At 37.3% G+C, this 14,518-nt stretch overlaps 1 long non-coding RNA gene across 1 annotated transcript; it reads left to right on the top strand.

Annotated features, from left to right (window-relative positions):
- Positions 1 to 3,898: 3,898 nt before the first annotated feature.
- Positions 3,899 to 13,915, top strand: LOC144211083 (uncharacterized). Its single transcript, XR_013329521.1, has 3 exons — positions 3,899 to 4,870; positions 7,411 to 7,532; positions 12,769 to 13,915. It is a non-coding gene; the product is annotated as an uncharacterized LOC144211083 (long non-coding RNA).
- The last annotated feature ends 603 nt before the right edge of the window (positions 13,916 to 14,518 follow it).

A 14,518-nucleotide genomic window follows, 5' to 3' on the forward strand; every position in this document is an offset into this window, starting at 1 on the left:
TTCTTTTGTGTAGAAGACTAATTTTGACCCGTTTGCCATGAAGTCATTTTACCCGGGTGTCTCCCTCCTAAATAATATTACTTATTTCGTCTTCTGAACTGCTTCTCCTCACAAGGTTTTTTTTTTGTTGCTGGAGCCTGTCCTAGCGAACAACAGGCAGAGTACACCCGAAACTAAATGCCAACCCCTATTATAAATGCTTCAAGAGGAGACGATCTGTGTTATTTTCCCAGATAGGACACCAATTCAAAAATATTACATTAAATTAGATTAGAACTTTATTTCATCCCGAATTCGGGAAATTCCTTGGTTGCAGTAGCAAGACAGACACAAAACACACAAGACATTGTAGACCTAGTTAAGAAACTGGAGCCACACATAGAAGTCCACAAGGTGTGGACCTTCTACAGACTGAGGTTCCCACACAGTCCCTCAGTAGTCTGGAGGTTTTAAAGATCATTTTCCTTGCCTAGATCCTCCTAAACCAGGGGTGTCAGACTCGGGTTGGTTCGTGGGCCGCTTTAATGTCAACTTGATTTCACGTGGGCCGGACTATTTTTGATATAATATTTAGATTTGTTTTTTATAAATGGATTAAAAGAACTGGATTAAAATCCCTAAATATTCAGTTTTTTATAGATCTAAATCCATGTTTATTTTAGGTTTTTTAATATATTTTTAGATTTTACAAAAGGATTTTTGAACTAAAAACAGAAAAAAATGATTAAAAAATACAATGATTGATTTAAAAGGGGGGAATCAGGAAATATAATATACATCTTTTATCTTCATTTGAATTTGATCCTAAAACAGAAAGTTGGAACTCATAATTTACTTTCCAGGGCCGCACAAAATGATGTGGCGGGCCAGATTTGGCCCCCGGGCCGCCACTTTGACACACGTCCTAATCTGTTTTATCACCTAATCAGCAGCAGCGAAGAGGCCGTTGTTTGGCCCTCAAAGCACACGAGCATGTAAATTACTTCCTGAAATAGTCTTTCATTGCTTCCACTTTTGTATGTCTGCCCTCCTGTTAGGTGTCCTTTTATGCAGTAATGTACGATTAAAAACCATTTACCAAACCTTTCCTTTTAGCAGCATCACTGCGGGCTATTGATAGCTTACACTGTTGATTTCCTGTCAATTTGAACACTGCCTTCTTATCTCAACTCAATGTGGTCGATTTAAATGATTAGCAGCTAGATGTAGGAGTGATGCACCAAAAGCAGCTGCATCAATTCCTTGAGTTTGTCTTTACTGTCCTATCAGCGTTCCTCTCCACGAGAGCCGCGTCTATTTTTAGGAATATAGGTACTGTAAATGAACTGATCCAGGAGCCTTACAAGCTCAGACAACGTTGCATTGTCCTTGAAGACTGCTTGATGAGGATGCTGGTCTTTTAGGGGTCATGTCATTGAGTCTTGCAAGGGTGATGGTCAGTGTGGCGTGATGAGTGGGGCTTGGTAGTGTCCTGCAATAAGAGCTGGCAAGCCGTCGACTGGAGTTCAAGGCTACAGTGAACTGCAGAAGGGGCTGAAATGATACTGCAGTCAAATAGACGTGCTTCCAAATCCGGGCCATCAATTTGTCTGACTAATACACGCAAAGAGGTTCTCAAGTCGCAAACACACTGTATGGAGGTGTTGTAACGCAGATGCCTCTTGTCGTTCGATTCTGTGTACAGAGAAGGCAAGGACGTCGTGTCCTCGAGTTGAGCTGACGCACGGCTGGCGAGGGCAGTAACAAACTGTTGCCTGGTTAAAATTGAGCCTACTAGGCAGAAACATTTGCATTGTGAATACTTACAGCACTCTTGTTGTTTGATCTATTGACATCCATAAATTTCTTGACTTGGCAGGAGTTAATATACTAGAATTTATCAAGAATAACTTATGTAAGCAGTGTTTTTACCTATTGTAGAACAGGCAAAACCCTGCTCATGCTTCAGAAAATGGAAAAATATTGTATTAGCAGTGTTGTTAAATGACCAAAAACTGACTTTCAAGATAAATTTCCCAAATATATTACCTGTCAGTCCACCGTATGGTTCAGTGGTTCGTTCGCCGGACTTTGGTGCAGGCTGAGTGGGCTCGATTTCTACTTGGTGTTATTGTGAACGGTTGTCTTACTGTTTATGTGCTCTATTACTGATTGGTGACAATTTTTGGGTGTTGTTGTGCCTTTTGCTTAGTCATCTGGGATAGGCTCCAGTACGCTCACGACCCTGCCAAGGATAAGCGAATGTGAATGAATATGTTTATTCACTATCCATTAAACAAAAGACAGTTGTATATTTTCTCCATGGAAGTTCTAGCAAAACCACTGTTTAGGGCACAAACTAAAGACAGTAACCTGTGAATGCGTCTAAAATTATCGTTATTTCCCACCACCATCATGTTCAAAGTTTGTCGTGTTTTTGAATTGTCCTGCTGACATATTCTGATCCACTTCTGTCATTTGACGTTTCTTCATTTTGTAAAAACCTGTTTTTTCCATGGTTCTAATTGAGATGGTTGGTTAATTGGGGAGTACCATATTTTCACGACTATAAGGCGCACCGCATTATAAGAGGCACCCTCAATGAATGAAATTTTTTCCATATATAAGGCGCACTGTATTATAAGGCGCACTGTATGTTTTGGAGAAACTTTAAGACTTTTAAGTGCGCCTTATAGTCGTGAAAATACGGTAATTGCTATTGACTTCCAGGTATGAAGCACTCACTACAGTCACCTCTAGAGTCAGCCATTGTTGATGTTTTGGATTTTTTTTGTATAAAATCTTGCAGTGGGGGAGGAGCTATATGATGGAGGATTTTTGTAAACTAAGATGGCATCTGCATATTTAACAGTATTGTTTCAGTTCAGGCGTTTGTGTTGTTTTAATATCCGACAGTGGTGGTTTTTCGTTTTTGGTTTTCTGTTTTTTTCCATATATAAGGCGCACTGATTTATAAGGCGCACTGTCTATTTTGGAGAAAATTTAAGACTTTTAAGTGCGCCTTATAGTCGTGAAAATACTGTTCACGACTATCAATATCAATATCAATATCATTGATATTGATTTCTTCTTTTTTTCAATTTAAAACTACATTTCTCCCAAAAAAACTCATGTGGAATCTCAAATTCTGATATTATAAATCCAATGGTGCATTGTTTCTATCAAGACGCCGTCAAGCAGTTTTGAAGGTAGAATGTTAAACTACAGAGTTCTTGGTATTTTTCCACAATATCTCCATTGAAACACTGTTGTCTCCTAAACTAAATGTTGGTGAATCTTATCTATAATAGTTTGAAATATTCCAAATTTGTCTTTTCTTTCTGAAGGATTTGCACCTTGATTCAAGGTGACCTGGGAAAGATGAATGGCACATATAGATGTAAAGTTCATAGGAAGACTTGTTGCTGTGACACGGTGCGGATGGTCCCGGGTGGTAGGTGGTTCTTCTGGACCGCGTGGACATGGACAGCGAGAGGAAACAAATGAAAACGAAGGGTGTGTCTATGGTGGGGTGCATAGGTGAGGAAAAAGGGAGGGATTACACTGCAGTTTATCTGCAATGCATCACTAGCTCTCTCTCTCTCTTTGTCTCTCACTCTCTGCATGCATGGATTGTGAGGACACAGAATTTCTTTTATACACTGAAATATAATTTTGCTTGAAAGCATTACCCAGATTTTTCTTATCCGTTCATCTAGGTGTGCAACAGTACTTCAAATACAGATTGTTCAGTTTTTATATTTATAACGACAAACTGTATTTGTACAGTGGTGAGAAAATGGTATTTTTTTGTTAAAGTTACCGTATTTTCACGAGTATAAGGCGCACTTAAAAGTCTTGAATTTTCTCCAAAATAGACAGTGCGCCTTATAATACAGTGCGCCTTATAATACAGTGCGCCTTATAATACAGTGCGCCTTATAATACAGTGCACCTTATAATACAGTGCGCCTTATAATACAGTGCGCCTTATATATGGAAAAATGTCATTCATTGAGGGTGCGCCTTATAATGCGGTGCGCCTTATATTCGTGAAAATACGGTAATCAAAAAGATGATGCCAACAACTTCGACCAACCATTATCTTTCAAATTAATATCTGATGCATTAAACACATGGCACAATGCGCCTCATGATTAAATCAAATAAAACCTTTATGTTGACTTTTGAAGACTGCCATAAAGTGGATCATTACAGCTTTTCAGATGCAAACAAAAGTGAGATATGACTATTTTGTGATTCTCCTCAGCATTCTCATTCAGATACTGGCCCCACAAGTGTATATATTATGTATATGTACGTCCGTGTAATATTTAAACTGTCATAAAATCACGCTGACAATTCACAGGCATGCCGCATCTAAAAGACAGCATCAATATGCTGACTTGTGCTCAACTCTCCATCATAGCCTTACGCCAGCAGCTTTGGTTACCTCGAGTAGGAAGTCACTGTTCAAGGGAAGGCGTAAAGATTCAACTCAATCAATTATTTAGCTGGCACATTACTACTCAATTAGTTTTTGTTAATTTAAAAGTAAATAAAAAGATTTGGTAGCGCCATAGATAGGGTAAATGGTTTGGAAAATGAGATGAGATCAAAAGATTTGTTCAAATGTATTTTTATCGTAATGTTTAAGATCTAAAAGTGTTGCCCTTTTTGTCACCTTAAATGAGTGCTCAACAAATACTATAACTAATCTGTCACTCTCTCTTCTCTTTCCGTTTTATCCTTATTGGGGGTGCTGGAGCTTATCCCAGATGACTCAAAATGGGAAAATTCACGCTGAAATTCGCAAGCGGAACGGAAGCCACTCCCCTGTCCTCTGCTTGCTACAGGGACTCAGCACTAGAATTCTGACCCTCAAAGAAAGGTCAGTCCACCTTTAAAAGTCGAACTCCACTCTCTGTATATTAACCTGAATCAAATGTAACTGTTTGCATTTGTTAACTGCCCACCCCATACAAGCATTAAGACTAAGCATGGTGGTCAATCTCACTCTGAGTAGAGTTCCATGCAAGAGATCATCATAAAGCAGGGGTGGTAAAACTATCCCACAAAGTGGGTGCAGGTTTTCATTCAAAGCCATAAAGAGGACACCTTTTCAACAGTCGGGTGTCCTTCAAGTGTGATCAGTAGATTGCAGCCCGGTTGGTGCTTCTTATTTTCTGCAGGAATCTCATTGGTTAAATTGTCTGTGCTGGATCGATTGGAACAAAAACCTGCAGCTACAGCAGCCCTTGAAGACCTGTTTGCCCATTTCTGACTGTTGGTAATGTACTAAGAGATAAAAGTTCGAAATCATGCACATCACAAAACTTTCCCATGCTTGAATCAGACATTTGGCATCAGATAAGACATAAAAACACCCATAATCACACAACTTAACAATGTACAATTATTAATTCAACAAATCTATCTTCCTTCGGGTGCCAAAATTTAAAATAAAGAATAATTTTGCACACCCGAAAAACTAACAAACACTGTTTTAGAACTCTGTGATGACAAATGGCGGTCAAAGACTCACTAAAAGCATCATGGAGATGCAGCACGTGTCTAACCAATGGGAGTCCAGCAGGGTGTTGGTAGACAGCCAGTAAGGCACCAGCGAGCCAAAGGGAAAGCAATTCTATTATACCAAGTTCAAAAGAAAATACAGGATAACAGACGTTTATTAAGTTTGGGTTTGTCCGATTGTTTTGGGAGATTTTGCCTTTTTGTAATTTATATGTATCTAATCTATTTTGGAAGATGATTTACCCATTGCGGCTTTTCTTAACCTGAATATTTATTAATAAAAGACATTCATAAGTAGAGGTACCAATGCTACTACTTGAGAATGACTAATTTAAACGATCTAAAAATAACATTTTCAAGCATTATACTAAGCATCTGACAGCTTAATTTAAAATGCATCTAATTTGCTTGAAACTTTTGTAAGCTACAATGAGCTCCTTTGTGTGCCATGCACATACACACATTTTATTAAATTAGCATCCAGTCCTAAATTGACTGCTCTCTTGCAGTGCATTTTCTAAAGATATTCACTTTAATCACAGCATCATAACCACACACAAAACCCCTCCATTTTGCTGTAATATCCTGGAGTGTAGCCTGTTGTCAGAATCTGCAGAGTCACTCATCACCCTCCTTTTCTGTAACCCTCCCCTTCCTTCTACACTCGTCTCCTTATACGCACACACACCATCACCCAGCTTATTACAATATTTGCTGGTTGTTTTTAAGAGTCAGTGGGTGTGTTTTAGCCCATGGCAGCAGTACTTTGCAGTATTATTACTTTGAATTGTGGACAGCTAGCAAATGTATAGTTATACTACTGGCATGATTCACTAAACCATGCTTTTGGATCAGGTAACACTGAGGGGCTTTGTCATGACTTATATGAATGGCGTGAAAGCCAATACTGCCGCTAACTGGAATTGTCGAGCCGTTTTCAGGAGGAAATATGACCTAGCGAAAATAAGTGAAACTGACTTTGTGGGCGTTATTTAGTATATAGAGTAGAGGAAGTTGGTTTGAATCACGAGGCAAGATATAAATGAATATAGTTTGTTATGAAAAAGAGGCTTCAAATCCAGGTCTGTTCACCTGTGTGGAGTTTGCATGTTCTTCCAGGGCCTGCGTGGGTTTTCCAAAAACATGCATGGTAGGTTGATTGGAAACTCTAAATTGCCCTTAGGTATGAGTGCGGGCGTGAATGGTTGTCCATCTGCTCGTGACCTGCAATCACATGGCCACCGAGTTAGGGTGTCACCCGCCTCTGGCCCGAAGTCAACTGGCTTAGGCTCCAGCACCCCCCGCGGCCCATGTGAGGATAAGCGGTTCAGAAAATGAATGAATGAATGAAAAACAGCAGTTGAAGATGGATACCAACACAAACTCAGGAAAGGCAGGAAAGTTTGAATTTGCAAATTGCACAGTTATATAGAAGACATATCTTTGAAATTCAATTCCGTTTTAAGACACTTTATCAAAATTTAAATTTAAATTCAAAATTTAAAGATTTTAAGACCCCTTGAAAACCGTCTTTTTGAGTCTGATATAGCTACCGCAACCAAAATGGCGCTGTTTAAGCGGCAGCTGGCGGCCGCGGTAGCTCCGTCCACTCTTGCTCGTTTTGTGTTTTTGCTGCTTTTATGACTTAATGATTTGATGATTCCATTTACTTTGATTTACTTTGTACTTCGTGCTTTTGCTTTGCTATTCTGTCTAAACAACCTCTTGCTACTGCCACAATGTAATTTCCCGATTACGGGATGAATAAAGTTATCCAATCCAATCGAATCCAATTCAATAAATTTTAAATTAACTTTGTTGTTAATTTTTTCTCTTCCAGTAGAATGTGAATCTGCTCAAAACGTAGGTTCGACAATTCCCTAATATTGTGGCTAGTGTGTCCTCAGGTTTGGTCGCATTGCAATATGTCTATGGGCAGTTCAAAGAAAGTGAAGAAGGTGGAGTCATCCTGCAGAGGCTGAGCTGCAGAATCCTGATCCAGCTCAATGACAGGATGGGTGAGCGAGCTTTTCATTCTACTTTGATTACGTGATTGCGGCTGCTGCGGCTGCAGAAGCAAGAGAGAGATGGATTCATAAACTGCACTAGATAAAGTGTACATGTCATGATCATTGATCATGATTTGAAACCAAAAGTCATGCACCATTATACTGCCATTGACATTATAGTCATGAGAAACTATGTCAATTTTCAACCATGGCATTGAGTAAAAGATTCTGGGCTTTTTGAAAGGTATGTGTAATAAAAAAAAAGATTATAAAGACAGTGGTGTATCCGAGGTTGACCCTGTGGCCTCCTCTCGGTGGGACATGCCCAGAAATCCTCCCAAGTGGTGCCTCTATTAACGAATGTCTCATGATATATTTAAGTTATGAAAAGCCTCGATGGGAAAAAACAAAATATCAAATGGAATCAAACATCCTGAAACATAAATACACTTCTTGTATCAGTTTTTTTTTTTAATTAACGCGGTAGAGTTGCTCACACTAGCCATCTCCCAATACCTCGCTGACATCCAATTTGGTGGGAGGAAACTGGATATCCAGCGGGTGTAGGACTCGGCCCAAAATCGGGTAGGGGCCACCGACGGAGTTAGAAACTCAAGAGAGCCATGACATTATGTTCTTAACAAGTGTTTTTAAACTTTTTACCACAACTGTATATTTCTTGGCCATGCAGTTTTATATCATTATTTCAGGGAGATGTTTATCGACCCCGTTTATTCTAACCCCCCCACATTGTCACATTAAATGTATCATTCATAAAAAAATATATGAATCATTATGATTCAATTAAGCCTAACCCTAACCATAACCCCCCCCCCCCCCATACACAGACACACACGCATCCAGCCACACACACACTCACACACACACACACTTAAAACCACTGTATTCTTCCAACTTTTTATCATTAAGAAATTTCATTGAATGACTTAATTGAATCATATTGATTCAGATATCTATTTATGAATAATACATTAAATGTCGCTATTTAGAACAGTAATTATGCCCACATTTTGCCTAATTTTACGACAATTTCTAACCTACAGAAATAAAATGCATGTTGCCGTGTAAAAAAACTCAGCCTACCTTAACACCTCTTTTGTAATCATTAAAAAGTGATTGGGATGTCATGTTTGCAACTAATAAATCAAAATGAAATGAAATTTCTCGAATACGGGATGAATAAAGTCATCCAATCCAATCCAATATTTGTACAGGAAAACTGCCTCTCAAATCTGACAAAAGTACTGTGAGTACGGTACTTTACAGTACAGTACAGTATTTACATATTTTTAATTTATAGATGTGTGTGTCTGTGTGTGGTTGGTATAGGGTCGATTCACATTTAGATATGAATACATTATAGTCTTTTGATATGTGATACTTAATAAATACCCTTCTTGATACGTGTATAAACATGTAGCATGGGATGTAGTAATAATAAGGGTGATCCTACTTCGCAGTTTTTCAATTACCGCGACAATGTCTGGTCTACATTATCCGCGATAAACAAAGGATCAGTGTACTTTACGATGGGCATCGTTTAAAATTGGCACTTCAAAAAATTGGAAAACAATTGAAAGCTTTTCTCGAGTCTCAGCATTTTCTACAAATAATCAAATATTGCTGCTTCAAAGGGTTAATCCAATACCTCCAAACATTCCGCTTGCTTAGCAAATATGCTCTCAGGCAATATGACTTGTCATTCATCTTTTTATACGACCTGCGTCCCCCTGAGAACTCTCACAAAATTGCACCTGACATTGTGCACAGTAGTAGTTTTCGATGCTTGTTGCACTTTGATTACTCAAGCTAGTATTCAAGTTAAAGGACTTTACCTCATGGACATGACTCATAGTCTTATATGAGCTTGGTGACTCAGCTTTGATTCAATTCGCTACAGTCTTTTGTACAGCACCAGTCAGAAAACGGAGTGCACACTGCGCAAAGTCTCCTGTTGTGCATTTCAACAGCTACTTTGATCATTTATACCGCTCTCTTCTCTTTTGCTACCTCTGTTTGGCCTTTGGGGTATAAACTTCTTTGGGTAACAGCTTTCTAACTTTTGCACAAATGTTATTTTTGAGAACTATTTTTCATCTAAATTGCATACCTCTGCCGATAACTGCCCGTATAAATGATTATGATTCCCCGTACAAACCCACAAAAAACCTTACAAACACCGTACGACGCATGTTTACTCGCGGTAACTCGTTTCTTACTAGGTGGCTCCTCCATGCTTGCTTCCACGATATTTACTCTATGTATATCTACGCATGCGCATGTTATCCTTTATCGATATTGCCGTACGCACCGCTAAAATACATACGATTGAGGATAATTTTTGCTGGTATACCGTGACAATCGTAACGATCGATGACAGTAGCGTCGTTGGCTACCAGCCTACGAGACTATCTGGATTTTAGCCAAAATGTTGTTAAAATAGTGCTTTGGTTAATGGATATATGGATTATGAACATTTGTGTGTTTCGGGAGTAACCTTCCTTTGATTTTATAATTTATCTATTTTTGAGAATTATATGTTGATCTGGATCTAAACCGCCTAAATTGATCGACAACAAGAGAAAGATGCTGATTTGTTAAAATAGTGCTTTGGTTAATGGATATATGGATTATGAACATTTGTGTGTTTTGGGATTAATCTTGATTTTATAATGTATCTATTTTTGAGAATTATATGTTGATCTAGATCTAAACCTCACATGTGGAGCAAACGGTTCCACACCCTTTTTATAAAGGTGCTGTGAGGCCATTCAGTCACAGCTGAGTAAGCTTTCTTTTTGATTTCATCATTGCGCGTAGACACAAGCAACACACACACATACGCAAACACAAAAATGGGCAATGGCAATACTGCTTCTTACATATTTCATGAGGCTGCGGGAAACTGCAGTATAGGAGTTAAGTGCAAGGGGAAAGCTCTACTGTTACGCTGTCGCATTGTGTTTAGGAGAGATGTCACTAATTTGGTCATAAAATATCTGGTAACTGGCGGCCCGATGGAGATTGCATGTTCTCCCCGCCTGCATGGGTTTTCTCTGGGTAGTCCTATTCCCTCCCACATTCCAAAAACATGCATGGTAGACCGATTGGACACTCTAAATTGTCCCTAGGTATGAGTGTGAGTGTGAATGGTTGTCCATTTACTCGTGCCATGCGATTGGCTGGCCACTGATTCAGGATGTATCCCGTTTCTGGCCCGAAGTCAGCTGGGATAGGCTCCAGCACCCCTTGCGCATCTTGTAAGGATAAAGCGGTTCAAAAATGTGTGAATGAATGAGTCTACCTCAGTATGAATTTACAAATTTAGTTTTTCCCATTATCCTTCAGTAAGTATTCACTGTTTAATTCTTGAGGAGTATCAAATGACTCACTATGTAGTATATTTTATGTGTGCAGCTACCAATAGCTACTCATTGGTTTATTTTTGCTTGTGTCCCCTCAGGGACGTCCCAACAACCTTTGCTTGTGCCCTCCTTTCCTCCGTCTCTCTCCAGCCGACGCCCAGTTGGTGCAGTGCAGTTCACTCCTCCTTTCCCATAAAATCAAAATGAGCCACCCCCCTTTTCCACCCCCTCCTTCCACATCTCAATGTCTAACATCTTTTCGCATTTTCACAAGTCTTCACACAGGGACCACCGCAATACATGTTTTCTTCTTCTAAGACAATAAATAGATGAGTAATAACAATAGCCCATAAAAGATACCGATTTAATTGCACTGAGGTGCTCACTTAATTTTTAAATGACTATTTATGGGATTTCTAAATAGTTGAACATTCAAGTGTAAAAATAATTTGGCTTGTGCTACACTACAATGATGAAACCTAATCTTCGCAGGTTGTCAATGCAAAGTATAAAGCAGGACTTTTTGATGACAAGTAGTACAGTGCAGTGCAATTGGCTGGCGACCAATTTCAGGCGTCCCCCACCTGGTGCCCATATCTGTCTGGGATAAGCACCAGCACCCCCCATGGTTCTTCTGAGGATAAGCGGTACAGAAAATGAATCAATCAATGTAGTACACAAGAAGGTTTGTAGAGGAGTTACTCCATTTGTGAAATTTAGTAAAGTAAGTTTATGGATGAAATTTTGATTTCATCATTCATTCATTCATTTTCCGAAACGCTTATCCTCACATGGGCCGTGCAGGATGCTGGAGCATCACATTACTTCGGGCACCAGGCACGGGACACCCCGAATAAGTGGGCATCCAATCGAAGGGCACAAGGAGACTGACAACCATTCACGCTCACATTCATACCTTGGGACAATTTTTGTTCAACCAGCCTTGAATGAATGTCTTTGGAATGTGGAAGGAGTACAGCCATACCTCTACTTACGAATGTCTTTAGGTATGAAATTTTCAGGTTACGAAAGCTTTTTATAGGTGGGAGGAAACCAGTGTACCAAGAGAAAACCAGGTGAGGACCCACCTTGGATCAAACTCTATGCTCCAGAACTCTGAGGCCGACACACTAACCACTCACCTAACGAGCCTTAAAAACAACCATTTGTATAACTCTTTAACCCTGTATGTTAATGCCCCAATATATATATATATATATATATATATATATATATATATATATATATATATATATATATATATATATATATATATATATATATATATATATATATATATATATATATATATATATATATATATATATATATATATATATATATATATATATATATATATATATATATATATATATATATATATATATATATATATATATATATATATATATATATATATATATATATATATATATATATATATATATATATATATATATATATATATATATATATAATTTATTTATTTAGTTATTATTATTAAAGTGTCTTTTCCTCTGTCTGTATTCTCACCCTCTTACTACTGTGACAATGAAATTTCTAGAATATAAATCTAGTCTAAATGTTTCTATCAAAATACTGAAGTCGGTGTCTGAGATAACAGTGAAAGAAGTTTTTAATGAGTCTCCTATTTCCACATTTAGAAGATTTTTATTCAACATATAACCCTGTAACTTCCCCACACCATTTTTTTGTGCCTGTTATTTAGAGTCCATCTGATGGGGTTTTTGTACATGCCACACTATTATGCCTAAAAATAAGGAGAGTTGCATGGATAAATGCAGAGACTTGGAGTTGAAGTGCTCCATCTACAAACCTTTTTTCTTTAACCACTTTAGCTGACAGCCGAAGTTCACAGGGAGGTTTGCATATACCTCTCTGTGGATGACTGGAAACTACTCTGAATTATTGGGCCATCTTGGCTTCCACGAACTGATGCTGAGATGATTTCTGGGCGTCCGCCAAGCCACGTTTTGCCCTCCAGCTCTGTGTGAGTGCTGAAAATGATAAAGGATTACTCAACTTTTTTTTTCCATGCGCAATGGAAAATGTCATTTCTTTCTAATTCATTCGATCAAAGTGGTGGCAGTGACGTGGGGTGATATTTTGTCTTAGTTGAATTATTTGCAGACTTGCAGAACCCTTTAGAGGCCGTAAGAATGCAAACTCATAGCTGGAAATTAGAAATCCAACTATTGAAGCATATTTTTTAACCAAAATGTCACAGGTATGCTGGAGCCTATCCCTGGCCTATTATTGAGGCACAAACAAAAGATGTTAATAAACCATTCCTGCACGTTTCGATACTTTTATCGATCGAGGAGAATAATTTCTCAAAAAAATATTTCACCACCAGGCTATCATTTCGTTATACTGCAAATGTGTTTCAATAGTTTGGATGCACTTTGTATTAGGGTAATTCTTATGGAAGCTTACTGACATCTACAGTCATACGTTTGAAAGTACAGCAATAACAGTCATGACATTTAAAGCAGGAGTTGACCAGTTGAAAGTGTGGAGTAAAGTGTTGGAGTAAAAATTAATTAATTAATTTTATGAACCACTTTTATTCAAAAAGATCAATGTAGCCTATCTGAGGGAACTAGGTGCACCAGGCTGGGGACAACCTGAGTTTTTAGAGTGTTAAACCAGCCTAACATGCATGTTTTTGGAATGTTGAAGGAGTATTAATATCTAAATATTATCTATAAATTTAAAAATAAATACTTTAAGTACTATACTCACAGTGAAAATAGTTCCCATAATTGACAAAGGAATTGCCTCCTGAACCTAATAACGGGTTGTGCCACCTTTGACACCAATAACTGAAAACGAGAGTTTAGGATAACTTGTGACGAGTCCTTCACAATGCTTTGGAGGAATTTTGGCCCACTGTTTCAATTCTTCAGAAAATGAATGAATTAACAAAGTGGGGCAATTATTTTTTCACAGAGGGCCAGACAAGTTTGTATTTTTTTCTGCTTTGGTAAATAAAATCATAATTTAGAAACTGCATTTTCTCTTTTCTTGGTTTGTGTCTGTGTCATGTAAAAATTTATATATATGTATATATATGTATATATATATATATATATATATATATATATATATATATATATATATATATATATATATGTATATATATATATATATATATATATATATATATATATATATATATATATATATATATATATATATATATATATATATATATATATATATATATATATATATATATATATATATATATATATATATATATATATATATATATATATATATATATATATATATATATATATATATATATATATATATATATATATATATATATATATATATATATATATATATATATATATATATATATATATTTATTTATTATTTACAAAGCAAGTGATCAGGTATAATTTTTTACGAAAGGCGTATTGAAACCGACGTGGTCTATAAATCGTCTTAATCAGTTCTCCTGTTTCTACATTGTCATGTTGTCTGATCTCAGAATCCTTGTTTTGCCCTAGGACCATGTTTCTTCTTCTATGGATCTTGTACCTCTGTTTGGATTTTCCCACTTACTTCATGTCT

This window comes from Stigmatopora nigra, chromosome 17 (assembly GCF_051989575.1).
Source record: "Stigmatopora nigra isolate UIUO_SnigA chromosome 17, RoL_Snig_1.1, whole genome shotgun sequence".
In the NCBI taxonomy this organism is placed as follows: Eukaryota; Metazoa; Chordata; class Actinopteri; order Syngnathiformes; family Syngnathidae; genus Stigmatopora; species Stigmatopora nigra.